Here is a 25,358-nt window from a genome sequence, read left to right as displayed (position 1 = left end):
CTTTGCACATTACATACATACCGACTTCAGTTTCATGAAATAAGATCAAGTCCTCCTCTGGCAAGTCCACCACTAACAATTATTCCTGTCTTTGGTAATATCAGTTCTATGACACTGGGAGTTTCAGATCTCGTAATTAGCATGCTTTGTTATACCATTCCTGCTCCTAATGAGGACATTTTAATAATTTGCTTTGTTGAAGAAACAGGATAGGTTCCTTTACCCCACAGTGCAGCACAAGAGGAATGTGGTTTGCTATTTTTACCTCTGACTCAATCGAGGGCAGGCCAAAATGTGTGAGGCACTGCAGGAGCCCCAGTACCCCAACCCAGGGGGAACAGGCCCTTGAAGCAGCCACACGGCCTCTGAAATCATCAAGTCCTGGCCCCACATCTTTCCAGACCCAGCTCACACTATTTCCAATGGTCACCTGGCCTCAGACCACTCTCAACTCCCTAAGCAGGACAGCCCTTTCTCTCTGCCAAGCCTGTGCACAGGCAATTCCCGAACCTGGAACGTCATCACCACTGCCATTCTTATCCATCTGGCCAACTCCTCCATGATCTTCAAAACCCAGTTCCTGGGTCACCTCCTCTAGGAAGTCTTCCTTGACCTTCCTTCTTTCTAGCCCTTAGACTGACCTGAATCTTAGAGATCAGTACTTCATATTAAAAATTCTTCTTGGCTTATAGCCTGCAGCCAACTCAGACCACAGACTTGGGTATGCAAGAAACGTTGCTTTCTTTATTGTTCGGTAACCAAGCTTAATTTCAACTTCAGGCCTTCATTCTGCCAAATGAAAGAAACAAAATCTTAGTCAATTTAGGTTCCTCCCCCACTTCTCTGGAGTTGCATTTTTGTGTCAGGAAGTTTCTGCCATCACAGGCAGGCAGGGGTGCCAAAGCATGGGGCGGGGGCGGGGGCGGGGGCATTTGGTCCTCAGTCTTCTCTCTGTGCTCGCATCCACTCTGATGTCCTTGACCCATCTTGCTTCAGGTCACAGGTCCATGCGGATCTCTGGGGTATTCTCCATATCTGAGCCTCAAGGCCTCCTGAGTCTAGTTCATGCCCTCTCTTCTCTCTCATATTCCTGAGACCCTCTTGGGCATAAGGAGATAGTGGGCTTTCTGGGATAAGGTGCTCTGACACCACCTCAGACACGTCCAGGACGCCCCATGAGGCCGTCTTGGTATCCAGATCACAGGCCACAAGGCTGTGTGGCTGCCCTCTGCTCTCAGACCCGCCCCTCCTGCTGCCTTAGAGACTCGGCTGGAGGGGAGGGTCACGGTCCCTTTTCAGGTGACCACCAACAAACACCTAGTCTTCCTTCCCCTCAGATTGTCCTCCTCCTGCTTGCCCCAGTTTGGGCAAATTTTAGGTACAGGCCAGGGGAGGGGGTGGTGAGGCAGAGGTTTCTCTGACCAAGAAGGTAGCTTTCAGATCCGTGGTTTTTTCCAGGAGTCCTTCACAGCTCTGGGCTTGTGGAATTCAGACAGTCCACGGAATCAAAAGCCTTTTCTCTGACAACTGTAGGTCTTTGCCTGCAGTTGTCAGATTCTGTTTAGAGACTCAGAAGTCAAGCAGGGCCTTCTTTGTTCTCTGCTTTCTGGGCACAGTCAGCGTGGAACGCCCTGCCTGCACCCCGAATTGGGGAGGGGTCTCTGGATGTTGAGAATAACAAGACAGGAGAACACAACAGACTCGGAGAGCTCAGAGAGGGGAAAGGCAGCACCTCCCTTATCTCGACATTTCCAGAACCAGGCATAGCGTACCAAGGGTTAAAAGCAGCCAACATTTATGGAGAGTTTCTGGTGAGCGTGGCACTGCTCTCCCTACACCATCTCACAATCCTATGCAGCAGGTACTATTTTTATCCTGATCCTTCAGCCAAGGAAGCTAATGTAGAGAGGGTTGGATAGCTAAGACCATGCTGCCAGGGTTCACAGTCACCCCAGGCAGTGCAAGCTCAGAGTCTTAACCACTGGGTTCCACTGCCTCATATGCCCAGCACTTGGCACAGTGCCTGGAATTCGCCTCTGTGATTTCGTAGTTGTGTGGCATCGGATCAGTGTCTCAACACCTCTAAGTGTCCCTTTCCTCATCTTTAGAATGGGGGTCGTACGTGTGGGGAAGATGTGAACACAGAGAGACTCAGGTTCAAGTTGTTTGACGGACAGAGCTCCAACGTTGAATCCCAAGACGTGAGTGCATGAAGTTCACATTTCATCTTTTAGATTGCATTTCTTCGGAAGTCACAGTTCCTCTCCCAATGCCCGTCTCCTGACCTGCAAAATGGGTACAACCAACATCTCTGGTAGACAGCAACTTATAAGCCTTGGTTCCAGCAGGGAGTGGGGTCAGGAGGGCAAAGGGCTAGACCGGGTGGGCTGGCTGGGCTCAGGCCCTCAAGTGTTTTCCTAGGCAGTTGTTCATTCATTGGCTCAGGGTCACCCCAGCCTCACCCTGCAGTCTCTGCCCCATAGAAGCTCCAGACAGGACTAGCTGCCCAGCCCAGAAGGGAGGCCCAGGACTCGTGACCCGCGGGTGACCCGCGGGGCCTCACGGGACTCGGGCTATGGCAGCTGCCTCCCGGCCCAGGATGGATCATTGAGCAGCCGAAGCCCCCTCCTGTGTGCAGTGGTCTGTGCTGGCTGCCTCGGCTTCTCAGAGAGTCTGATGAACGTGTTTCTCCACAGCAGTGGCCGCTTCATTTGTTTGTCCTCGTAGTTTCCATTTCTCATTAGCTGCTAAATTGTCCCATGGCTGCAGATCCTGTCGTCCCTGACTCAGCCAGCGGGGGCTGTGCGGGCTTCAGGGGCTGTGGTCCCAGTACCATCCCAGTGACCCAGGGGGAGGTCAAGAGCAGTGGTGCCTGCCAGGCTCTGTCTCAGAGGATGCAAATTAGGTTGGCTCCTGTCCTCGGAGACTTCATGGGGGTAGGCAGGGGCGGAAAGTTCTGCCTGACCCCTGGCCTAGTAACTCAGTGGAACATGATGGGATGCCCTTGGGTGGGGGGAAGAGGAGGGAAGATATGAGCTTTCTTCAGTGTTGTTACTCTGTGCTAGAGGCCACAAGGAAAGGCTGGCAGTTTTCATGGGATAGAAAAAGCCAGAAGACAGTTGTCTTCATTCTGGTTGCTATAACAAATGCTTATAAACAAGCAGTCACTTCTCACAGTTCTGGAGGCTGGGAAGTCCAAGGTCAAGGTTCTGGCAGATTCAGTGTCTGGTGAGAGCCCACCTCCTGATTTATAAGCTCATAAACATCTGTCTTCTCACTGGGTCCCCAAGTGGTAGAAGGGGCAAGAGAGCCCTCTGGGGCCTCTTTTATCGGGGCACTAATCCCATTCATGAAGACCACATCCTCATGACCTAATCAGCCACCAAAGGCCCCACCTCCTAATACCATCACGCTGGGGGTTAGGTTTCAACATATGAATTTTTGGGAGACACAAACGTTCGGACCATGGCACCAGGGAACTGGGGATTGTACATCTCTCTGCTTCCCCAGCAACATCTAGTAGGTGTACCATGAACACCCACCTCCTACTGATAAAGGACCAGAGAAAAGAGGGGAGGGGAGGGGACTGCCTTCAGAGGCCCCCCTCCCACTTAGCCCCCAACTTCTTGTAAATCCAGCACCCCTACCCCAGCTGCTCTCCTGTGTGAACGATCACCCTCAGAAAACCTGCAGGAAATGCTAAACTCCCAGCCTGCCCATCCCCACCCCTTGCCTCTCATACTTCTTGAGGCTTTTCCCTGAGCACACACTGGCCTCCCATGTTTATTCAGGGAGTGGGAATTAATAGCGTTGTAAATCTACCTCAAATATAATTAAGAAGATAAATCTACTTTTGAAAAAAAAGATTTGATTGCACATCTCCAGACCAAATAAAGAAAATTTTAAGTATCTGAGATGTGCAGCATCACGGGAACTGGGTTCTGCTTCTCCCCGCCAGGAGAACATTGGGGGGTGGGGATGGAGGCGGGAGGGAATCATTGGAGGAAGTGTCTCCTCCTGTCCCACCGGTGTAGAGATGGCGCTCAGTCTTCTCACCTGTGAAGCGATATTAATAATACCAGTCTTTGGTGGTTGTCTCGAGGATTGGAAATGATGCCCACTGAGTGCCCAGCTGAGGGTCTCCTCCTGAATGTAAGCTCCATAAAGGCAGAATTTTGCTTGTTCCTTGAAGAATCCCAGTGCCTCACACATGGTAGATGCTTGATTTAAAAAAACAAACAAAACCAAAAACGTCAAACTCTGAAACCCAGAATCTGGCAGTGGCTTGCCCGGGGTCACACATCAAGTCAGAGCAGAGTCTGGATTCAAACTAAGGACCTCTGGGGTCCTAACCTGGGAGCTCCTTCCACTCACCCAGGAGAGGTGTGCTTTGCTGCATTCCACCAATTACTACTGTCTATAACCTTGAAAACCACCTTTCTTTCCCTGGACCTCAGTTTTCCCATCAGTAGAATGGGAGTATTGTTAGCGAGAGACTTATACCTCCACCTTAGTAAACAGGCCAAGCCCTGCCCCACCTTTACCAAGAGCTGACCATTTTCTGTCCAGACTGGCCTACAACCTTTTGTCTACCATCATCAAAACCACCCTCTCCTCCACTTTTCTCTCTACCCTCCCCAAGGATGAAATAATGGAAGGCAAACGTTCCCCTGCTGCCAGCCCCGTCCCACCGGTCAAGCTAGAGTGAGGAGAGGAAAGGGACCAGAGCCTCCCCCTCCACTGCCCCACACCTGCTGAGACCTTAAGGAAAGCGGGGCGGCCCTGGGCTGATTCTCAGTGATTTAACTCTCCCTCACGCCCGCAGCGCACCTGAGTTAAAGATGACCTTGGCGAACAGCCTTATGTGTTATCCGTCTGGTACAGAGAACAGAGTCAAAGGAAACCCACTCGGAAGTCTGCAGAGCTGCTAGTGGGGTTGGGAAGGGCAGGAAAGGAAGGAGGCAGGATGGCAGGACATGTCCCCGAGGTGTTAGGCAAGATGGATTAAGGAGAGGAGAGTCGCACTTGTGAAGCTCTGCTCTGGAAAAATCGTTGCTGAGGAGACATTACACACCAGAACTTCACCAGAACGGGGCTTCGCAAAGAGAGATGGGGCAACAACCAGCTCTCCCCAGACACCCACCCTCACAGCCATCCTTTGGCACTTCAGGCTGGTGGCTCAGAAAGGTAGCAGCTCCGGTCTAAACACCTCCTCCTGCCAAGGCAGGATTGTGCCGAGTGAGGAAAGCGGCCTGGCTCTGGGGCCTCCAGGCCTGGTTTCTACCATCCTGATTCTGCTGTGTGACCTTGGATGGGTCACGTTACCCGCCTGAGCACATGTTCCCTTAACTGTAAATAAGGAAAATAACACCCAGCTCAGGGTACGGATGGGTGGAACCATGTGGGACAATGGTTAAGGGCAAGGACAAGGGAGTCAGGCGGCCCAGGTTCAGTGATTCAGTCACCCCTCTGAGCCTGTTTCTCCATCTGTAACATGGGCCCGGGTAGGTGTCTGCTTCCGCCTTTCCTGCTTGTACTAACCCTTGGGCTGGATAGTTTTTGTTTCTGCCTCGTCCTCCATGTGTGCCGGGGAGGCTGACCTGGGAGGACGCTAGCAAGGAGGGCCTGCCTCTGGCTTCTGGCTGTTCTAAATGGAGGCATCAGCAGGAGACTAAGGGCAGGAGAGTGACATCAAGGTACCCGCCCCCAGGCTCCTCCCCCTGGCATTGTAGCAGGCTGCCCGGCGGGCCCTCAAAAAAGGGCCAGGTCCCTCTCAGGCAGCCCTCCCCACCCAGATCTTTCTGTCTCTGGGTACTGACAGCTGCCCTCCGCTCTTTGGATTGGGGTGTTAGAGGCACCCACTGTTCCCTGTCCCGAGTACTGCACCGTCCATGCAGTACTGCCCTCACCACTGGAAACAGTCCCTTTGTTATGCTGCCTCAGTCTACTCTATTTGAGTGGGCCTTTGTGTCCTGCCGAGGCCGTGACCGAAGCAGCTGCCCCTTTGGCCCCAGACCTGGCTCCATTGCCCTTTAGTTGTTTAAAGCAAGAAGAATCCCCACAGCTGGGTCCAGCTCTACGCTACGCCCTGTACACCCCGAAACCTCGCAACCTCACCTAATCTTTCAAATAGCCCTGGGGGGAAGTTACTGTGGTTCTTCCCATTTTGCAGATGAGGAAACTGAGGCTCCAAGAGCTGTTCTCAGCCAGGGCTCTAACTATCTGTCCTGCACTCGTTCCCCAGCATGGGCAGAGGAGCTTCTGAGTGCCTGCAGTGCAGACTTCCAAGGCACGTTCTCAGGTGGACGTGTCCTCCCCACAGCCGCTTTGAGGAACATGTCAGTCTGCAGTCAGGTGAATGATTAAGCAGGGTGATTTGATGAAGCCCACATAGCCTGACATAGCAGATGAGCCGTAGATGCTAAACCCTCTATTATGATTATTATTATTCCAAAACCCTTTTACAGTAGGGCAGGCGTGGGAAGTCCCCCTAAGGCCAGTTCCTTCCTCACAGCCTCACCAGCCCCTGTTCTTCTGATCACCTTGACTTTGGACTCTGCTGGGTCGGGAGCCACAGGGAGGGTCTTTCCACACACACAGTTGCTCCTCCTCCTTCACTCCTAGCCCCGTCCTTCCTCATCCCCAAGCCTGCCTCTAGGGCCCTCTGTCACCTGCTTCTCTCCTTCTCTGCACGGAGCCTAGGGAGATGGGAGAAAACACGCCGTTACGTCTGGGATGTGAAATGTAACTAGAGTCACGGCTTCAGCTCAGAGTGAAAGATTCAGGCCTGGCGTGAGTCAAGGTGGAATTTCGCTACTGGGTGTGAGGGGAGTTGAGGAGGTGAGGGGTGAGGGACCCTAGAGTAGGCACCCCTCGGGTACTTCTCCGGCCCCATGACATACATGGTGTGTCATCCAGTCCTCCTTCCAGAAGTCTCCTTTGCACCAAGCTGTGTCCTTGGCACCGGAGATGCATAAATGACGCCCAGGCCCTGCTCAGAAGCTCTCAGTCCATGGAGGGGACGGTCCTGAAGCAATGACCACAGCATGCTTGGTGCTCCAGCAGACGGGAGTCCCCCTTCCTACAAGCCCAGAGAAAGACCCCTTCGCCATATTTCCTCTAAGGCAAACACCTGGCCCCTGGCGCTCACGCATTCATTCAACGAACCAGTATTACTCAGTGGATCCTTTTTTGGCCACTTCTCAGCCTCCTTCATTGGGTTCCCCTCCAATGGTACCCACTACACAGTGGCTGGCCCCAGGGCTCTGGACTGCCTTCCTGTCCCTCCCTCCGTGGTTTCATCCATTCTCCTCCCAGCCTTAAACACCATCCGTGTACAATTTGCAGGACCTGAAGTCATGTGACTTCCAAAATATACCTCGACTCTCCCAATTCTTTTCACCTCCTCCATGGTCTCCCTAGCCCAGGCCAACCTCATGTCTAACCTGGGCTGTTGCAGTAGCTTCTGGACTGCGGCCTACAAGTCACAGTCAGTTCACATATCAGGTTGTCACTCCCCAGCGTAAAACCTTCCAATGGTTTCCCTTGGCACTTGGAGTAAAATCCACATTCCTGACTGTGACCCTGAAGGCCACCCCAGCTGCTGACCTCCCTGAACCCACCCCCCCGACCCCTCCCTCTCTGTGGCTACCTGGGGCTTCTGCAAACACCAGGCTCTTCCTGCCTCTGGCCCCTTGACCTTCCCACGGCTGGCGGCTTCCTTCTCAGCTTTCCGGTCTCAGCAAAACTGCCCCCCTCCTCATATTTCTGACCGTTCTAGCCAAAGTGGCCCTTGCCTCCACCAGATGTCTCATCTCATCGCCCCGTTTTATTTTCCCAGGAGCGCTTATCTCAACCTAATCGTATCTTGTGAATGTGTTCGCTTGCCTGTTGTCTGTCGCCGCCACTAGACTTCGAACCCCAGGAGAGTAGGGACCTGGTTGGCCTGTTCACCACTGTGTCCTAGCACCTGGCCCCGAGCCTGGCACAGCATAGGTGCTCAGCAAGTCATTTGTTAAGGAGCCGATGCCAAGCGTGCCGCCAGGATGTTGCTTAACAGCCCAGGCATCTCTACAAGTTTTATCTTCTGAACCCAGATCTCCCCTTTCTCAGGGCAAGTACGCCGCATGTCAAGAACACAGGGTGGATACAGATTTATCCTCCCCAGTGACTTCATGCCCGAGGTGAAGTGAGAAGAGATTGGGTTTTTAGAATAATAATTGTCTCAACCTGGATTCTGGCCTCAGCAGCCCCAGCAGCCTGCTGTGTGGACATGACCTGTTCACTTTCCCTCTCTGGGCCTGAGTTCTTTCATTGTAAAATGGGGCTCCCACTACATGCTGCTTCCCTTTTAGATCCTAGGGAAACTTCTTCCCACCACCCACCCAGGAAAACTCGAATGTGAGGAAACCAGGATTTTCAGGCAAGGACATCAGCCTAGGAGCTTTCCTGGGGCATGGCTCCCACAGCCCCCGTCCTGCAGAGAGACCAGCTGGGCTTCCTAGAGGGCATGCCTGCCCAGAAGCCATCCCCATTCCACCCTGCGAAAGTCTCTGAAGGTTTATGTTGAGGCACAGTGAGGTGGCTGCTGGAGCCCAGGCATCAGTACAGCCCTGGGACCGGCAAATAGAAAAGGAATCCCCGTTCCTCATGCAGCGTCCCGGGGGTGAGTTAGTGCAGCAGTAGCTGCCGTCCGGCACTGCTACACGGACCACGGGGGCTATAACTTATCCACAGTTATGCTGGCCACCACGGTGCTTTTCAGATAACAGGTGGCAAGTTCACAGAACCCACCACGTGATGAAGACATGCCCTTCCCTTAGCACAGCACAGTGAATAGAGGTTGAGAACGGTGAGCAGTGCCCCTACCTCAGTAATGAGATCTTGATAGTGACCCACCCCTAGCAGGGCCTTGGGGCTTCTGAAAGATCTGAAACACTGACAAGGTTACCAAGTTCCCATGCCTGCCCTAATGGTTGCAGGACAGCAGCTCTTTCTTCAAGCTAACCCTCCTCCAACTGCAGAAGGTGGGGTCGAAAAAAGACTCTAGTTAGATGGGCAGGCAACAGGGGTAAAGTGTGCCGTCAGAGGGATAGGAACCCCAAGCACATCTCGCTGTCCCTGGTGGAGAAGGTCTTTGTGGTGACACCAAAAGATGGGCAGAAGCTGACAGATCTGGTGCCTCTGACTGTGCCATTCTGTGCTGGACATGGGATGTGTTATCTCTGCCTCAGTGGTCCCATTTATAGAATGGGGATGCTAGGTGATCTCATAGGGTGACCTTAGGTGAGTGACTTCTTTATGAACCCCAGTTTCCCCAGCTATGAGATACTGTATGGGAGAGCTATAAAAACAAAATACACTATGTATATTCCTTCTTGCTCAAAGCTAGAATATTCTAGTATCAATCCTCTTTCCATTCCCTTTCCCATCTATTTTTTAAAATTTTTTTTATTATACAGCAGGTTCTTATTAGTCATCAGTTTTATACACATCAGTGTATACATGTCAATCCCAATCACACAATTCATCACACCCCCCGCCCCGCCTCCGCTTTCCCCCCTTGGTGTACATACGTTTGTTCTCTACATCTGTGTTTCAGTTTCTGCCCTGCAAACCGGTTCATCTGTACCATTTTTCTAGGTTCCACATACATGCATTAATATATGATATTTGTTTTTCTCTTTCTGACTTACTTCACTCTGTATGACAGTCTCTGGATCCATCCACGTCTCTACAAATGACCCAATTTCGTTCCTTTTTATGGCTGAGTAATATTCCATTGTATATATGTACCACATCTTTATCCATTCCTCTGTCAATGGACATTTAGGTTGCTTCCATGACCTGGCTATTGTAAATAGTGCTGCAATGGACATTGGGGTACAAGTGTCTTTTTGAGTTATGGTTTTCTCTGGGTATATGCCCAGTGGTGGGATTGCTGGATCATATGGTAATTCTATTTTTAGTTTTTTAAGGAACCTCCATACTGTTCTCCATAGTGGTTGTATCAATTTACATTCCCACCAGCAGTGCAAGAGGGTTCCCTTTTCTCCACACCCTCTTCAGCATTTGTTGTTTGTAGATTTTCTGATGATGCCCATTCTAACTGGTGTGAGGTGATACCTCATTGTAGTTTTGATTTGCATTTCTCTAATAATTAGTGATGTTGAGCAGATTTTCATGTGCTTCTTGGCCATTTGTATGTTTTCTTTGGAGAAATGTCTATTTAGGTCTTCTGCCCATTTTTGGATTGGGTTGTTTATTTTTTTAATATTGAGCTGCATGAGCTGTTTATATATTTTGGAGATTAATCCTTTGTCCGTTGATTCATTTGCAAATATTTTCTCCCATTCTGAGTGTTGTCTTTTCGTCTTGTTTATGGTTTCCTTTGCTGTGCAAAAGCTTTTAAGTTTCATTAGGTCCCATTTGTTTATTTTTGTTTTTATTTCCATTACTCTAGGAGGTGGATCAAAAAAGACCTTGCTGTGATTTATGTCAAAGAGTATTCTTCCTATGTTTTCCTCTAAGAGTTTTATAGTGTCCGGTCTTACATTTATGTCTCTAATCCATTTTGAGTTTATTTTTGTGTATAGTGTTAGGGAGTGTTCTAATTTCATTCTTTTACATGTAGCTGTCCAGTTTTCCCAGCACCACTTATTGAAGAGACTGTCTTTTATCCATTGTATATCCTCGCCTCCTTTGTCATAGATTAGTTGACCATAAGTGTGTGGGTTTATCTCTGGGATTTCTATCTTGTTCCATTGATCTATATTCCTGTTTTTGTGCCAGTACCATATTGTCTTGATTACTGTAGCTTTGTAGTATAGTCTGAAGTCAGGGAGTTTGATTCCTCCAGCTCTGCTTTTTTCCCTCAAGACTGCTTTGGCTATTCGGGGTCTTTTGTGTCTCCATACAAATTTTAAGATTTTTTGTTCTAGCTCTGTAAAAACTTTCCTGTCTATTTTCCTCTTTGTTATTCTTCTTAATTTTACCATTTATGGACATATCCCTAAATAATACATTTGTAAAATATTGCATTTAATTTGAAATTTAAATAAATGGAATCACACCAAAAGATCACACACAAAAAACCATGAGCTTGATCATCTTGGCTCTGTGACTTGGGACAAGTCCTTTCCCCTCTCTGGGGATTGGTTTCCTGTCTCTAAAATGGGCTGAATGTGGGGGGTGGAAGAAGGCTGACCTCTGAGGCCCCTTTCCATATACAGTTCTACACTGCAAGTGACCTGACGCTCCACACGTCCCCATTCGCCTCTCTGTCCTGTGTGCCAGGCCTGAGGCTCTCCTCTCGGATGGATCAGTTCTCACCCTGACCCTCTCGAGTCTGCTGCAATTGTTTCTCAGTTCCCCTGAATGTGAGGCTTCTATCTGAACTCAAACAAGCTTTTAGCCAGTCCTGGACGGCAACTACTATCGTTTCCATTAATCCTACTGGGAGGGATTCACCTTTCTCGGCTGAATGAGTGATGCTTTGAGCCTTGCCCCAGAAATGTGGGCTGGACTATTCAGTACTTGTCACCAGCAAGCTCTCTTCCTGAAACCTCACCCTCTGGCCACCCAGGTGACTGAGTACCTTACCCTCCTTCTTATCAGCAGTGGCAGAACCACCAAGTAAAGCTCCCCCCCTCCATTTTCTGATCTTGTTCGGATGCTCCAAACAATAGTGATAAGTAATGTTGTGAAGAGGCAAAGAGGTTTGCAGTTAGATAGCTTGAACCCTGGCTCTCCTGTTTCTAGTCCGTGCAGCCTTGGCAAGTGCCTTCACCTCTCTGAGGTTCAGTTTATGCATCTACAAAAATGAGATCGTAACACCTCCTGGAGGGTTGTTAGGAGATGCAGAGAACAAATTGAAAACACCTCAGACAACACCTGGCACATTGTAGAAGCTCAGGACCTGCTGGTTCCCTTTCAGTTCTCCCGTCCCCGTAATATCATCTATAAAGCCAGATGGGAAAAAGATGCTCCATTATCAGCTCCTATTCCAAGGAGGCATCCCCATCTATAGATTTATAGCACCTGAGCTCCTAGCCATACACCCCAAAGTCAAACTGAGCAGTGATGATAATAGTTATTCAGCCATATCACACTGAACCGGGGACCTGAGTTAACTCACAGTTCAGACCTGCCAACATTCACTAAGCACCTACTGTGTGGCAGGCTCTGTGATAACCCCTGGGGAGAGAAAGATGGATAAGAAAGTGTAGCATTGAAATTAAAAGCTTGGTTTGGAAGTCAGACATGCCTGGATTGAGTCATAAACTCTTTGTGTGGCACTGGGCATGTTCATCACTTAAACTCTCCAGACCTCAGCTTCTAAACTAAGATGCCTCAGAACTGCTGGAAGGATTACACGAGAGGTACTTAGCGAGTGCCTGACTCATAGCAACTATTAAAATGCAGAAAGTGCCAAGACTCAATCCAGTGTGGAAAAGAAAATAAGACACACATACATATATCAACGCACAGAAAGATGCTTCTCAGGTCAAGGAAAGCAGACACAGGCAGTCTTCGTTTTTTCTAAGGATAATTGGTACCAGTAAAATACCGCTTAAAGAGAATTTTCTTAAAACCAGAGTCAAAATATCCATTATAAATGGTGAAGGAAAAAGGTTTGAATGGGGGCCGTACCTTGAAAAACTGAACCTGAAAGCATGGAAACAAGTCTTTTTTTTTATCTTCTGTTAACAAAATGTAGGTTATAGTGTCAAATGTGTGAATTTTTTTCCATTGAAAATAGAAATTGTTGAGTGTTGATTTTTTGTGGGGAAGGGGATGAAATTTTTCAGAGAGAATCATGTCTTAGCACAAGGTAACATTCTTCATTTTGTGTTTGATTTTCACAGCATGATAATAGTGTCATTTTGTGCAGATATTTTAGAGATTTATCAGTTTTCCCAAGAGTATCGTCCAATCATTAGATGGTAAAATTTTCTTTGGAAACATCTGGCATCTTTATCTGTTTTCTCTTCTTCGATTGTTAACTAGTTCAACTCTGCCCATTAGTAAATCTTTTAGTTTTAGGAAGAGTTTTACTTCTCTACAAACCTTGTAACTGTACAATAATAATTGTCAAATTCAGAGTAACTGACTAGGATTTCTAAAGGAATTCAGAATAGAGAGCTTACTGGGTTGATTCTTTTAAGTAGGTATCCTATTTTAACATGCACACTTAACAAGGTCTAAATCTTACTGATATCTTTACTCTTCTCCTGAATAATAATACCTTTACAATGTTTGGACTCTAATTATCTCTGTTGGGACTCAGAGCAGGCTACCCCAAAATATGCCATTGATTCTTCCACACTCAAGTTACTTGAGAAACAGCTGATGAAAAAATATATATATATATTGAAAAAAAAAAAGATATTAAAAGAAAGAAAACCACTCTGATCCATCTCTTTCCCCATGAAAGTGGGAGATAAATCTCCCATTTGAATGTATCCTCCCTGTACTAGGAGGAGAGAAAGCATCCTTATCACCAGAGTTAGGGAATTCAAAGCTAAGAAAACTATATAAACCTGGTTACTTCTTCATTAGTCTGCTACCCTAAGCACAAACTCCTTTGTTTTGTTAAACTATATAAACCTGGTTACTTCTTCATTAGTCTGCTACCCTAAGCACAAACTCCTTTGTTTTGCTAAATCTCTACAAAGAATTGTTTCTTTGTCTAAAACTGATCTATAAACAGCCTGCTTTGGTCACTCTGGGGTCTCATTTCTATGGAACCTCTATGCATATGAATTTTTTTTTTCCTGTTAATCTGTCTTGTGTCAATTTCATTATTAGATCAGCCAAAATAACTCAAGCAGGGTAGGGAGGAAATTTTGCCCTCCCAACACCTCCCTCCCAACTTAAATGCTGTGGTTCATTATTTTAGTTCTATCTTGTGATTTATAGTCCATTTATACTTAATACACTTACTGATATAGTTGGGTTTAATTCTACCACTTTGCTATTTGTTTTCTTTGTCATTTCTTCTTTCTTGTCTTTTTTTGGAAATCAAACAAATATTTTTATTATTCTATGTTTTTCTTGTATTGGCTTTTTGTTTCACATTCTGTAATTATTTTTCACTGGTTATTCTAGAAGTTTCAATGTACATCCTTAGCCTGTGACAGTTTATTTTGCTACTTCCTGAACAATGTAAGAATTTTACAACCATTAAGCTCCATTATTTCCCTTCTTACTTTTTGTGCTATTGCTGTTAACAATTTGACTTCTGCGTATGTTATAAATCCCACAAGACATTATTTATATTATGATTTTTAAAGTCAATATTCTTGCATATTAGCCTAAATATTTCCTTTGTAGTGTTCATTCCTTCTTACAATTTTGTGTTTCTGGCTGGAATCATTTTTCTTCAATCTGAAGAATTTTCTTTGGTATATCTTCTAGGGCTGGTCTGATGACATTACATTTTTGTTAATTTTTAGTTTCCATTTGTCTGAAAATATCTTTATTTTGTTCCTTTTTCTGCAGGATTTTTTTTTTGCTATTTATATAATACTAGGGGTAGTTTTGTTATTTTTAAAATTTCAGCATTTTAAAGATGTTTTCTAAAAGTTCATCCATTTTTGTTGAAAAGTCAGCTAACAGACTCATTCATGTTTCTTTGAAGATTTTGTCTCTTTTTCTCTGTGACTGCTGTGAAGAATTTGTCTTTGGTTTTTAATGGTTTGACTGTGAAGTGTGTAGATGTGATTTTTTTTTTTTTAATCCTTTTTGGGGGTTCACTGAGCTTCTTGAATCAGTGAGTTGGTATCTTTCATCAGTTTGGAAACTCTTGACTATTATCTTTCCAAATACTGCTTCTACCCAATTTCTCTCCTTGCTTCTGGGACTCCAAATATGTGTATGTTGGACCTTGGACATGAGCCACATGGTGCTTATACTCTGTTGTTTTTTTTAATGTCCTTTTCTTTTTTCTTTCTGGTTTTAGTTTGGCTGTTTCCTACTGTTCTGTCTTTAAATCACTGATCCTGTAGTCTGTTGTGTTTTGTCTGCTGTTAAATCCATCTAGTAAGTTTGTACTTTTTTTTACTGATTCCAAGTAACTGTTGAAAGATAGGAGACTTCAGAAGGCTCCTATTTTCATCCGTTTCATCCATCATTTTCATTTCTCTTTAACACAGGAATCGTAGTTAATGTTTTCATCTGATGACTAAACTATCCAGATCATCTGTGAATCTGTTTCCATTGTTTGCTTCCTTTTCTCTTCCTCTTCTTGCCTCTTCACATGTTTTATGATTTTGACTGTATGCTGGACATTGTGTATTAAAGAACTGTGGAGGCTCCAGACGATTTATTCTATCAGAGAAGCTTCTTCCTTTCCTCTGTTAGGGGACAGGGTAAAAGGCTGAGTCCCTCAGCCCAGTCAGGATTTGAGATGGGTCATTGATGGGTTGTAGTTTTTAACAGACTAAGTCCACCACCTCTGGTTTGTCCCTGTTCCTTGAGTGTGGCCCTCCAAGACTGTTGAATAAGAACCACACTGGTTTCTGTCTCCTCATTCCCAAGAGGGGGAAAAGAGTCAGGCGTTTATGTCATGTCCTCTCCCTCTAGTGGAACTCTGTCTCCTAAGTACCATGAGATCATAAGACATTTTATTCCAACTTTCCACCTCAGCTTCCATGTTACCTGTGCTGCATCAGCACTCAGCAGTGTCCTATAGAGAAAATTAGCCTCATATTTCTGGCTTTTATAGGTTCCAGTCTATCATACCAGCCCTGCCTTAAAGTTCTGCTAGATTCCGTTTCCCCCAGCACATGACCTCGGCTTGGGCCAAGGTTTAAGCCTCAGTTAATGTCCAGAATCACAAATGCCCCCAGGGAAGAAAGCTGTCAGCAGTTATCAGCTTATTTAGGAAGACCTCTTCCTTTTCTGCGACTTAGGTCCATTTACTTCTCATTTCCACAGCTCTTTGATATCCTCAAAATTTCTATTTTTGCAGCTGTTTTTTTCCCTTTATAGCTCTTGCAGTAGGGGAATTGGCCTGCTATGATATACTACATCCTACCTGAAGTCAGTATTTTATCTTGTTATTTTAAGTCAACAAATTAAACATTAACATTATTAAACATTAAACATTAACATTAACATTATTATTAATTCATATATTAGTTTAAATTTACCCTCATATTGGTCACATATTTGCTTAGTATTCCTCAGACCCTCTATCTAGATTAATTTTCCTTCTAATTAAGTGAACTTCTTTGGTGAGGATCTGTTGGTGATTAAACTCTCAGTTTTTATCCGTCAAAAAATGTCTTTAGTTTGCTTTCATTCTTTTTTTTTTATGTTTATTCTTTTTTTTTAACATCTTTATTGGGGTATAATTGCTTTACAATGGTGTGTCAGTTTCTGCTTTATAACAAAGTGAATCAGTTATACATATACATATGTTCCCATATCTCTTCCCTCTTGCGTCTCCCTCCCTCCCACCCTCCCTATCCCACCCCTCCAGGTGGTCACAAAGCGCTGAGCTGATCTCCCTGTGCTATGTGGCTGCTTCCCACTAGCTATCTACCGTACGTTCGTTAGTGTATATATGTCCATGCCTCTCTCTTGCTTTGTCACAGCTCACCCTTCCCCCTCCGCATATCCTCAAGTCCATTCTCCAGTAGGTCTGTGTCTTTATTCCTCTCTTACCCCTAGGTTCTTCATGACATTTTTTTTTCTTAAATTCCATAATTCTCTGGGTGTACATTAGCAGGTGGTCAGTATTTTTCTCTTGACTCACCAAAAACATTATTCTACTACATTCTGGCTTCCATTGTTGTTGAGAAGATAGCTGTTAGCCTAATTGCTGTTTATTTGTAGATGGTCTAACTTTCCTCTCTGATTGCTTTTAATATTTCTCTGTCATGGATTGTGTTTCCTGCACCTTCTAGAATTGAGCTGTTTACTATCGGAACGATCATAAGCAGTGGCCCTGTGTTAGACTTTCTCACTCTATCCTCCACATCTTTTAACATCTTTCATTGTTTCCATCTTTGTCTTTCTAGCCTACCTTCTAGATACTTTTACTTTATAACTACCTAATTGTTTACTAATTCTCTTTAGTTGTTTCTAATTTGCCCTTTAACCTATCCATAACCATCCATTGAGGCTTTTCCATTTTTTTAATAAACATATTTTTATTTCTAGATGTTCCATATGATTCTTTTTCAAATCTGCCAAGACATTTTTACAGTATCTTATTATTTGCTTATATCTTGAAGCCTCTCTTATTTCTTTAAACATGTAAACATTGTCATCTTGTGTTCTGTATCTAATGAAAATTCTAATATCTAAAGCTTTGCTGATCTGATTTTGGTATCCATTTTTCCTGCTGGCTCTCTCTCACAGTGCCTTATATCCTTGTATGTTTTGTAATTTTTGACAATGAATTTTCCTTGGAACTTTATCTTTGAGAATTTTTTGAGGACTGAGTTAAAGTTTCACTTCTCCAGAAAGGACTGTGCTTGCATCTTGCAGTCACCTGGGGAAGCTACCAATCCTAAACCATTTTTTAAAAACATTTTTAAAATTTACTTATTATTTATTTATATTGGCTACACTGGGTCTTAGTTGCGGCACTCGGGATCTTTAGTTGTGGCATGCTAGCTTCTTAGTTGTGGCATGCATGCAGGATCTAGTTCCCTGACCAGGGCTCAAACCCGGGCCCCCTGCATTGGGAGTGTGGAGTCTTACCCACTGGACCACCAGGAAAGTCCCAATCCTAAACCATTTAAAATTAAATGTTCTACTTGAGATTTTTCAGACCACAAACCCAAGTGAGGGCTAGCATAGGGTTACAAATTCTCAAGGAACATGAGTCCCCTCCCTTCCCCACTTCCCCTCCCTTCCCCACTTCCCCAATCTTCATCAAAGTCAGGTCAGGCAGATTTTCCATGTGAATTAATTTCTCATTCACCTTTATATTAAAGGTCTAACCTTTGAGACCTAAGATTGAAGTGGAGGGCTTTACCCACTTGGTGGAGCCTAGGTTTACCTACTGGTTTCCGATTTTCAGTGGCTTGGAGTGGCCCCTGAGTGCATAACTAATTCTTTATAAATCGTTATTTAAAGGCAGTAGACTTGCTTTCAGAATCACTGATTTCATGATTGCCCCAGGCTAAACCATCCTGTCCCTCTTTAGATGGGAGAATCCTGATGCTGGGACCTCCAGCATGGGGACTGGGCTAGAGAAGACAGGCAATGCACTAGCAAACTCATGGTCACTATTAGAGCTGGGGTCCCTGCTTGCCTTCCACACACCCAAGGGTAAGCCCTTTTGTATCCGCTCCACTCCACCAGATCCAGGGGTCCTGTTGTCAGAAGCTGTAGTCACACTAAGGGAACAAATTCTCACCTGGCCTGAAAAAGTATATGCCATAAATCAGCCTTTTTGATTTCCTGGGTTCTTTTTTTTTTCGGTACGTGGGCCTCTCACTGTTGTGGCCTCTCCCGTTGCGGAGCACAGGCTCCAGATGCGCAGGCTCAGCGGCCATGGCTCACGGGCCCAGCCGCTCTGCGGCATGTGGGATCTTCCCAGACCGGGGCACGAACCCGTGTCCCCTGCATCGGCAGGCGGACTCTCAACCATTGCGCCACCAGGGAAGCCCTCCTGGGTTCTTTTTAATACAAAAAGATTTTAGTCCCAACCTTAGATCACGATCATGTTCTTGGCTAAGAAAACCTGCTCTGATTTGAGGAACTGACATTCATACAACTAACTGATAATATTGATTGTCTGTCTCTTAACCATGTTAAGAATATAATTAAGGAAAACCGCAATAATGATAGCCATTTTACCGCTGATGAAATCACCAGACACTTGATTTAACTCCAGCATTTCTGAAAGTGTGTTCCTTGAACATTAGATCATGCAAAGGGTCTCTGTGTTTAAATAAGCTTAAGGAATGTTATATACTTGAACCTTCTCTTAGAGATTCACAACATACATTAGAACATTCATGGCTCTGAGAAGTCCTATGATAAAAAAAAAGCCTGTTTGATTCATTGTTTTCAAATCATATTTAACCACAGAAATATAGGGAACTTGGAACAGTGATAACTCATCTTTTAGGATAGAATTCACTTCTGTCACAGAGATTGGTCAACCCTCAACGAACATTGAAAAGTGGGTTATAGAGATAAGAAACGTTTATTCAGCAAATATTTGTTGAATGTCCCCTATGCCTACCACTGTGGGTATACATTGATGAATAGAACAGACAATGGTTTCTGTCTTGTTTAGCTTATAGGAGCATTGGACCATCATGGGAAGCATTAAGAAAGAAACATCAAGTGGTTAGAACCTAGATGCTCCTCAAGTTATGGAACAGGCCCACGAGTTGGGCAATTGGCCAGATATTTGCACCCAGCCTAGAAGCTACAAAACTTACTGACATAATTGTACCACTCAAGAGAACCATAAAGAAGACTAAGCACAATCACATTTGTTTCTGGAACAGCAGAGTTTATCTAGGAAAGGAAGTGCAGGAAAGACTGGTAAGGAAGTAGGTCGTTTTAAGGCTTACAGAATCTCTCATGGATCTGAGGATTCTTTCTAAGTTAAGCTCTGTAACAGTGTCTGAGTCATAGACCAAATTCAGTAAATGTTAGCTGGAATGATGATGGTGGTGATGGCGATGATGATGGTGAGGACAATGATAATATTGATGGTGACAATGATGGTGATGATAAAGATGGTGATGACGATAGTAATGACGATGGTGATGGTGATGATGGTGTTGGATGGTGATGATGATGGCAGTGGTGATTCTGATGACAGTGATGGTGATATGACTGTGATGAGGATGGTGATGACAGTGATAGTAATAATGATGGTGATGTTGATTGTGTTGGTGATGATGATTATGACGGTAGTAGGAACCTTCAACTCCTTCCTTTCTTTCAATGCTGCTTTCAGTTGATCACCAAGAACTGTGAGTCTACTTCTTAATTTACTCTTAAATCCATCCTCTCATTTCTCTCTGAAATTCCATTTCCTTGGAATAGGCCTTGATCTTTTCTTAATGGCCACCTTGTCTCACTTTCCTGCCTCTAACTCCCATTCTTCCGATCCATACCCCACACTGTGCTAATGTAATCTTCCTAAAGTTTGTCTGACCACAACTCTGCCTTGTCAAACAGCCTCTGAGGTTTCCCCAAGGCCTGTGCTGAAGGTGCCTGGGTGGATTAGCAGGGATTAAAGACTCCCCACAGCTTCCCTCCCCAGCCATATCTCCCCGTCTCGTCATGTATCCTCAACTCAACTACACTCAGCCCACTGCACCCCAGTCACACCACGCACACACACACTTCCATGCCTCTTTCGTGCTCTTCTCTTTATTTGTCTGTTCTCCTTCTTGTCTTCTAACAAAACCTACACTTATCCTTCAGCTCAACATTCAGAGACTCTCTGGGGCCTTGCATCCTCCTCAGCCCCGGAATGGACTGTCACGTTCCTTTGCCTGGCCTCCTGTAATGCTTTCTGCTCGTATCTGTGTGGGCTTCGCCACGTGCAAGGTCATGTTATTGTCTGTGTCCACCCTGGGTGGGAGGTGCTGCTTGAGGGCGTGTGGCACATCTGGACTCACAGTCCACTGTAGATCCCACACAGTGCAGAATCCCAGAGACATTTGTGTAACCGTCACCAAAGTGCTGGGTGATTGCACCCCCATAGAGTAATAGCTCTGCAGAGCCAGACCCCTGTTCTTATGGGATCTATGTTGCCCACATTTTCTTTCCTGACAATCCTGGGCCAGGGCTTCACCAGGTTTGTAATCCAGGGGAGCCTGAGACCAAACTCCATCCTCTTTTCCTTCATCGACACAGTTTCACTTGTTCTCACAAAGATGTGTGTGTAGGTGGTTGTGTGTGCCTGTTCGTGGTGAAGTCTGGATGGGCTGGAGGGAGACTCAGTCCTCTGTGCTATAGATCAAGGACACTGCATTCTCCTTAGCCTTTAGCAAGTCATTAAAATTAGAACCATTTGTCACAGGAAGGCTCAGTGCAGCATCAGGCCCTTGGGGGGACCAGGATACATCTCTTGGCCTCTGAAGGGAATGAATCCATTCATTCACACATTGATTTCACGAATATTTATTGAGTCAGTTGTGTGCCAGGCACTGTGCTAGGGACTGGGGATACAGAGCTGAGCAAAAAAGAGCAGAACTAAGTGCTCGTTTTCACGGGTTTTATGATCAGCTGCCCTACTCGTGGGGGTGGGGGCAGACAACAATCAGAGTAACAAACCAACAAGATAACTGGGGGCAATGATAAGGGCTACAAAGGAAATAACACAGGGGGACATGGGCAGATAATGCGGGGAGACTGGAGAGCTGCTTTGATGGGGAAATCCAAGAGGGCTTCCCAGTGGAGGCGGCATTTGTGCTCAGGCTTCTGTAACAGGAAGGGGCCAAATGTGTAAACCTCTGGGGGAAGATGGAAGGCCACTCCAGACCAGGCAGAAAGAAGAGAAGGAAGGCAGTCATGGTTGGACCACAATAAATGAGAGGGAGTGTTCTAGAAGAAGCAGTTAAAAGGCAAGCAATGGCCAGGCCAGGCAGGGCCTCGTGGGCCACGCCAAGGAGTTGGGGTTTTATTCTAAGTGCAGTGGGAGGCTGCTAGATGGTTTTAAGCAGGAATGACAAGCTCCCATGGATGCTTTTCGAAGCTCAGCTGTGTGGCGAAGGAATTGCAGAGGGGACAGAGTGGACCAGAGGGGCAGTCAGGAGCTGTCCAGGCCAGGGCTGGTGCTGACAAGGAGCAGGGGTTAGCGCTCAGAGTCTCAGAGTGGTGAGATGCAGCCTTTCCCTCCCTCCTCCCTCCTTCCTTCCTCGGAAACCCAGCTGGCCCTGGAGGGCTCCCAACGAATGACATCATCTTCAGCTCTGGGGTGCTTGATATGCAGGGAACACATCCCAAGGGTGTGCTGAGGCCATACACCAAAGCACGAAGCTGCCAGCGTGTGTCGGAGGGAGAGATGAAGGGAGAAAACCCCAATGAGCCCCTCCTGTGGCCTAGACACTGAGTCCAGCACCATTTTCCAGCACATTCTGGATAATACAGTAGCGCTGTGAGGGGACAGCTCTGTTTTGCAGATGAATCCTATAATCCTGATCAGGGAGGGATGCTTGGAAATCACATGACCCATCCTCCTGTCTCAGAGCTTGTGTGTATCCCTGGTTCTCATTTATTTATCAATCATATCCTTAAGTAGAACTCTTACTATGCCCTAATCACTTTGCAAATATTATTTTTCATAACCACTTCATAAGGTAGGAATTATCATTGTCCCAATTTAACAGGAGAGGAAAACTGAGGCCCAGAGAGGCTAAGTAACTTGCCCGAGGTAGCACTGAACCAAGATTTAAACCCAAGCATATGGAATCCACATTCTTTCTAACTCTACCTGTTGCTCTCTCCCCTCTGTTGTTCGTGAACTAGAATAATGGAAAGATCTCCACCCCACCCTACCCCTCAGAGGGCTAGCACATCTCTTGTACACATAGTGGTATTGCCGAGCTGTTCAGGGTCACAGTTATCATCTTGGGAGAGTAAGGACTCCTCCTAGGAAGGCTGGCCTGTCTTAAAGAGGGGTTCATTTCCAGTTACAATTCCTTACAGGTAACGAGAAGGTCTCAGACTGGAAACTCAGAGTGAGAAGGCGGACCTAGGTTGTCTATTTTATTTAACCTTCTGTCTCTAGGTTTAGTGGAGTACCTGGAACAGAGGCAGTGCTCCATAACATGTGTTGAGTGAGTGGATGGATGGATAAAAGGGTGAACACGGGCGTATCCTTCCTGCGAGATTTTTACAGCTGATCCAACAATACCTGGCGCAATGTGGGCAGGCAGTGTGGGAGGGCCACGTCATGGCTCTTGCCCTCACATTCCAGGGTCTAGTTCAGTGTGCCAGTGTCAAATGCTTGCAAGGCCGTGGCCTGTCCTCAGTTCCAGCTGACCATTGAGGCCTGTGGGAATGTGGCCCTGTGTGGCCATGTCTTCCGATTTTTCATGAGAATCTGTATATACAGATGTCATACAAAATTATCTGATTTTTAGAAGACTGTGTGTCCCCAAGAAAATATATCTAAGCACTAGCTAGATCAAGTCTCTGGGCCACTGCGTTGAGACACCCAGTCTAGAATCAGTAGGAGGTGGGCCAGAACGGGGTCTGGATTGTTGACCACTAAGAAAGATGGGAAGGTCCCAGGAGCCTCTAAGAGGAAGTTTCATTTTGCACACTGGCTTATACAGACTCAGGATATGATCAGTGTTAATTTTCCGGTTGTCATCTCAGGATTTCAGTTGTCTTGTCTAATGCGGCAGCCAAGCTCAGTCAGTTCTGTCAAGGGATTAGAGGATGGCTCTTATGTACAGAACTGGGCCAAGGCGGTAAAGAGAGGGCAGTGGCTTTTGAGGCCCGAGGAACGGGGAAGGTGGCTTGATGAATGAACCTAATGAACTGCAGCATCTTAGAAACCAGGGCTGAGCAGCCCAGCCATCCTTCCCCAAATGGAGATTCACCACCCGTGGCCAGACTCAAGGATGTGAGCTTTATTTTCTTAATCAAGAGAGAAAATTTCTTTGCAGGCACGATTCCCAGCTGGGAAATTCTTTTTATGTTCCATTTAATCCCTTCTGCTGCTGCCAGAGCTTCCTTTGGTTCTATTTATTTCCCACGTTTGTCATCCTCTCCTTCCCCTTCTCCTCTCCTTTTTCTTGTCCCCCACCCCCTTCCCCAGCACCAGCCAGAGCCTGTGAGAAGGGGAGGGGGACTGCGCTTATCCTGGCTCCGTTTGGGGTGGACTTTTAATCCAGGCATGTTGCTGCCTTTGCCAACACCCAGCGCCGAGCGAGCGTTTGCACCAGGTATTTAATTAAACCAGGGATTCCCAGGGGATTTGAGAAACCGACTGGCGGGGGAATGGGCTCTATCTCCACATCTTATTTTGACAAGAGCTGTAATTATCCCTCATCGCTGGCAGGAGAAGCAGAATCGCTTTCCTTCCAGCCCCATCTTCTTAGAGCAAGAGTACTCAGGCTCTTCTTTGCTCCAGCAATAAACAATCTGCAGACCTAGTTTCGCCCGTTAGGCTAAGACTGAGCTCAGCCGTTCCTGAAGTTAATGCAGATGTGCCGCTCAGATTGTCAGCAGTGTCGGTGGGGGTGACTTTGGAGCACCTGATCCGTGCACTAGGGACACTGCTCCCCAAGGAAGATCTTTGTGGGCAGAAGGATGGAGGTGGGAACCACATCCTCCAAAAGGACACAGGTTACTCCTCCAGGAGCCAACATGTATGGGGCACCTTCTGTGCCTGTCTGATGTTTAACCTTCTCAGCCACCTTTCCCATATTACAGATGGGGAAACTGAGGCTCTGAGAGGCAAAGCCACACTGTCAGCTGCAGTGGCCTCAGGACTTTCCCCAAGGGCCAGCAGGCCCCACAGCTTCTGCTCTTTCTACTTTATGGTACTGTGTCCCGGGGATGCCACCCCCCGCCCCCTGGGCTCTGCCCCAAGCAATTCTTGGGTAGATGCTGGAAACACATCAGTGCACTTAATTCTCAAGAACCCATAAAGCAGGTGTTGTTATCCCCAGTTGACGGATGAGCAAAGTCAGCCTTATCAGGCCACTTTCAGGTCAGACAGCAAATGGTTGGCCTGAAAGTTCGTCTAAACCATTGCGCTATAAAACCTCCCTCCATACTGCTTGTGTCCCGGGGTCCCCAAACTCTAGAGTTCTTGGAGGAGCTACAAGAGACAGTTTTGGAGTGAGGATGCTGAAAAATGCCTCTGAGCTGCCAGTCTCGCGAGATTACTGGAGTCCTGCTCTGTGTGCTGCTCTAGGTGCTTCACTGCCAGGGGGCCCACCCTCTTCAGCATCTTCAGGTGCTGTCAACCCTTCCCTTCCCTATGGTTGGAGTCTCCTCTCCAGGCCAGGGCAGAGGCGGGGAAGGGCCTGCTGTCAACGGGGAAGAGGCGGAGGGACGGACGGGGAGGGGAGGAGAGGGGTGGGGCGTGAGGCAGATGGGCCCAGAAGCAGGATGGAGCCAGCCGCCCAGCTCTGACAATTTGAAGTGTTTCTTCCGATTGTCTCCTTTCAGCCCCATCTACGGATGGCTCATTTCGTGAGGGAGGCCCTGGGCATTTGTCCCAGAACTTGAGCTGTGATTAGGAAAGGCAGGAACACTTGGGGGTGGGGGGAGGCACCCCTTAATGCACCAGGATATTTCTTGACCCTCATCTTGCAGTCGGCTCCAGCTGCCACATCAGGGAATTCTTGCGGGTCTGCAGCCTGGATTCCAGTTGCTGATGCTGCCTGTTAAAGATTTCCTGGGCT

The 25,358-nt window shown here is 46.6% G+C and overlaps 1 protein-coding gene and 1 long non-coding RNA gene across 2 annotated transcripts in view; both read left to right on the top strand.

The window, feature by feature from the left end:
• KCNIP1 (potassium voltage-gated channel interacting protein 1) overlaps window positions 1-25,358 on the top strand; it is a 226,897-nt gene that overhangs the window by 25,831 nt on the left and 175,708 nt on the right. The window lies entirely within an intron of this gene.
• LOC125963881 (uncharacterized) overlaps window positions 1-25,358 on the top strand; it is a 109,563-nt gene that overhangs the window by 1,087 nt on the left and 83,118 nt on the right. Inside the window, exon 2 of the long non-coding RNA XR_007476305.1 lies at window positions 2,109-2,201. This is a non-coding gene — a long non-coding RNA (uncharacterized LOC125963881). The remainder of the gene's footprint in view (window positions 1-2,108; window positions 2,202-25,358) is intronic.

This window comes from Orcinus orca, chromosome 3, assembly GCF_937001465.1.
Source record: "Orcinus orca chromosome 3, mOrcOrc1.1, whole genome shotgun sequence".
Taxonomy (NCBI): Eukaryota; Metazoa; Chordata; class Mammalia; order Artiodactyla; family Delphinidae; genus Orcinus; species Orcinus orca.
This window is presented reverse-complemented; position numbering and strand designations above follow the sequence as displayed.